This window comes from Lygodium microphyllum, chromosome 12, assembly GCF_053477565.2.
Source record: "Lygodium microphyllum isolate KBCC chromosome 12, Lygodium_microphyllum_v1.1.10, whole genome shotgun sequence".
In the NCBI taxonomy this organism is placed as follows: Eukaryota; Viridiplantae; Streptophyta; class Polypodiopsida; order Schizaeales; family Lygodiaceae; genus Lygodium; species Lygodium microphyllum.
The window spans coordinates 151,431,942-151,436,422 of NC_141146.1; positions in this window are offsets into that span (position 1 = coordinate 151,431,942).

A 4,481-nucleotide genomic window follows, 5' to 3' on the forward strand; every position below is an offset into this window, starting at 1 on the left:
ATATTCCACATTTTATTAAAGCAAGGAAAAAAGGCATAATTCTTTGAAATAAATATCCAAAAATGATTTAAAATTTTTAGAATTGATCCATGTTTATTCAATCTTCAAAACATCACAATCTAACTACATAACTAAAATGAAACTAGGAAGTCTTCAACAACAAACGCCCAAAATTGAAAGCTTGGAAACTACACCTCAATCCATCCACAAAAAACCTTAGGTGAAAACCTTAAAAACCTAGCCTACAATTGTGGGACTATATGTGTCACAATCCCCAGTATTTGTGTCATCAACAATGTGAGGTAACTAACTAAACACTCTTGGTGAAAGTAAATCTAAAACTAGTTTAAGACTGGATGTGACAACTATTAGATGATGAAGCAAATACTCCCATACAACTATTTGTTTATAGGATAATAAAAACCCAAAATAGTGTACAAGATTGCTATAACCATAGCAACCTATATCAATTTAGACATGTAAAAAAAAGTAGACACCATTAATTATGTGAAGAGTTTCCATAACCATATCAACATTTGTAAATATAAGCTTAACAATATCATACTAATAGTGTTGCATCAATGAGTGCAACTAGTGTAGAAAGAGCAGGCTGTGTATTTGGGATAGCTATCAACAGTAACTTATTAGGAGAGTCCCGCGTACCAACCATATAAATTTAAACTTAATAAGAGCACAAAGAATCAATTATATTCTTTTTGCTAAGAAACCCCAAGGTGAGGGGTAAGAATCTTCTTATGTAAATTTAAATATGTGAAATGACTAGTTTCTAAATAAGAACTACAAAAAGGGATACCTTTATCATAGCTACTAAATTAAATCTAACATAGTTTTCTAAAATTGGTACATTTGTGGTATTTGATTGGAGATAGATTAGTTCCTTGGCTCTAGGAGCCCCATTCCATAAGTTCATCCAAATAGTTTGAGAATGAATCAGTACTAATCAAGGATCTTAGTTTGAGGTTTTAAGTATCAAAGAGGCCTACCTATATAAGACATATCCTTTAGAAGCTTGATTGTAATTGCAAGGGATTGCTAATATATTCACAACTACTAAAAGAAACAAGGGGGTTTAGCAATAATGCTTAAAAATTAGTGGCCATGGTATAAATGATGATGAGCATTGTATAAACGACAAGGTTGCATATGCAACAATAAGTACATATGCCATAAGTGACAAATATTTATCATCAAATATGTGATGGTTTTAGTGAAATTTGCATATTGGATATCATTGTTTAAGTGACACTATCAAGGAAACAAACAAAAGATTTAAAGTACCCATGGCTTCACATTTCTACATAGCACACATGTTAGGAGTTGGTCTCAAGAAGAAGATAAGTGTCTCTCCCTCACTGTCTTTGTGTCACTCTCTACCACACACACACATATGTGCATACACAGAAATACACACACATATACATAAACACACACACAAACAAAATTTCATGAAAAATAAAAAAACTTTGTGTGCAAGAGAGAGAGAGAGAGAGAGAGAGAGAGAGAGAGAGAGAGAGAGAGATGGCATTTACATGTTTTGTGTATGTGATATATATATATATATATGAAACGTTCTCTTTCTAGCCTTGATTGCATTCACGTGTCTATTCTTCATGGGTCTAATGCTTACCATCTTTGGCCATTGTCGTCGCACTGTTGGAGATAGATGCAATAATTGTGGTCATGAAATTTTTGGCCCTTGATCCCTCACATCAACAAGCAAATCATAAGCTCTAGAACCTTTACCAAGGGAAAAAACATCTAGCTCAATGCGTCGGCATGAGCAAGCCCTCCTCTTTTTACTGCTGCATATCTTTGAAGCTTTAGAAGACTCTATCTCTTCTTCCATATTTTCAACCTCCTTTGGTGGTGTAGGCTCCATCCTCTCAATTCTACGGGATTTCTTCACCCGCATTGCTTCAACCTCTGCTACTTTGGCCTTCCCTTTGACATCACTCTCATCCAAACTAATCATCTTGATGTCACAATTCTCTGGCAGGTGGACAGACAAAGATGGCACCTTTGCAAGTGGTCGAGGATGCTGGAGAACTTGAAACCGGCGATGGGGGCCCTAGATTTGGTGGAACAAGTCTCTCCCTAGGTGGTGTCACTTGTTGTCCCCTCCTTCTTGGTTGGAATCCATTTCTTGGCAGACACTTGGAATCAATGCAAAAGTACATACCATGGCCAGTATCCCCACAACTATAGCAAACATACTCTCTTTCTTGTCTCCTTGGGCACCGATTGCCTTCATTTGCGAGGGGAGGGGCCGTACTCCTTGCATTAAATTCAATGAAAGGCTTTCAAGTTGATTCGTAATGAGTTATAGGAGCTCTTACTGTGGCATTTCTGGTTCGGGTGAGACCTCTGCTATTTCTCTAAATCTTGGCATGGTTGGTAAAACCTGCATGGGCTCAATTCCCCCCTTCAAATGGACTTGATACTTCAATTTTCTATCTTTCTCCCTAGCATAAGTAATTGATTCTTCATAGGATGTGGGAAACTTGCCTTTGACCTTCTCTCTTAGTAGAGGGTGGATTTCGATAAATTTTTTTTATTTTAAAAGGCAATCAGGTATACTCTCTCCCTCGGCTAAGGAGGCTGTCCATTTATCCCACAATTTTATAAGCATGCCTTCATATGCTTTGTACTCCCTTGGTAAGATTTGGCGAAGATCTAGGAGTTGTCTCTCCAAAGATCTTCAGGAGACTTTGTATCTTGATACTCGTGCAAGAATGCGGTCTTGAGATCCTCCCAGTTACCCCTTGTAGCCTCCGGGAGAGCTTGATACCACACTCAAGCATCACCCTTTAGAACTAAAGAGAAGGCCCGTACTTTGGTTGCTTCATCATCCCAGCCTGTGACTAGGAAGGCCATTTCTAAGTCATCTAGAAATTCTAGAGCTTTCTCCTCTTTGTGCCTAAAAAAGCTTGGAAAATTCATGATAGAAAGATGTTGATCTAGCTCAAAACAAAACAAAGATAAACACGTCTAGGTCCAAGTCATATCTTATTAAGGATAGAATAAATGGATTCACAGATGCATTAATCTCAGCAAGACGACGAGGGCCCAATAAATCCCTTATGATATTTTGAAACCTAAGCTTTGTGCTAGCTATTATGTGCATGGTTTGCCTAGCAAGAGGATGGATAGGACCGTACAAATCCCCATGGTTCATGGGATGCACTTAGAGTAGAATGAATATGTACATATTAAAGGAGATGTTATAATCCAAAATAGGGAATATTATGGGATCAGGGGATAACAAGATCTTTCTCAACCTCAGCTCCAAAATAGAAAACCAACCTTTGCTGAAAATTTATCTTTCTACTAATGCAAACATCCATCCTAATGTTTTGAACCGATTGAAAGTTGTAGAAAATAGGATTATTCATTTATGAATTAACTACAAATTTCCACTACAAACTTTCATGAAGCATGTTGTTGAAGCTTTGGCCTCTTAGATATCCCACCATTCGAGAGATGTGAAGGATTTGCTCATCGATGATTAGCCTAGCTTTGATGTGACCATGATCAGCCTTGTAAAGTTCATAGGCTTTGATAGCTACTTTCTCAATTACTTTGAGCCTTCTTACTAGTAGTAGTTGAAGTGCATCACCATATGTAGCCTCTCGCCAATACTACATATCATTGATATGTAACTCCCCCTCCAAAAACTTGTTAATCCCCGAATTTGAAAGCATCTTCACCACTTAAAGACGATGCTCCTTAAGGAGTGTCTTTACACTAGAAACAAAGCACTCAACACAATGTCTTGATCTAGAGACTTAATGAGAGCAAGATTTCTCTTGAAGTAAAGAAGGGTGTGTGTAATTAACTTGCTTTACCCGCATACGTGCCATTTGCCGATAAAGATTCTTCTTTTCTTGAGCTTCTTTTGAAAACCATAGTGGTACTCTTGAGTAATGAATCCATTGAATAGGGTTTGATGAATATTCCTTCTTAGTAATCCCTTGACAAACACTCATTGAAGAAGATGACAACTTCTTATATGTTTCTTCCTTCATAGAAATTGTAGAGCATAGCTTGAGAAGTTCCTCGATAGGGGCACAAAAAATGAGAGCTGAAAAGATGAGTGGGTTGTCTCTTACCCACCCAGCCTCCAATCCTCACTAAGAGAGCTAAAGAAGGACACCACCTAGCCAAAGGGAGGATGGGCTAGGACATCCCTTTCCACAACTTCACAAGAGAGAATTTGTAGTCCATTTTAAGGAAAATGAAGATGATGGAAGGTTAAGAGAGTAATGGCTCCTAATTTATCCCATGAACATATATATAACATGATGAAATAAGGATTTTTCACCAATAGAGCATATGGCAAGTCTTATTTAATAAGTTTAAGTATAAATATAGAGGGAGAATTAGAAGAGAGTATATATAATCTAGACACCATAGCATGTATGTGTGTGTGTATGTGTGTTATAACTCTTATGTACATCCAT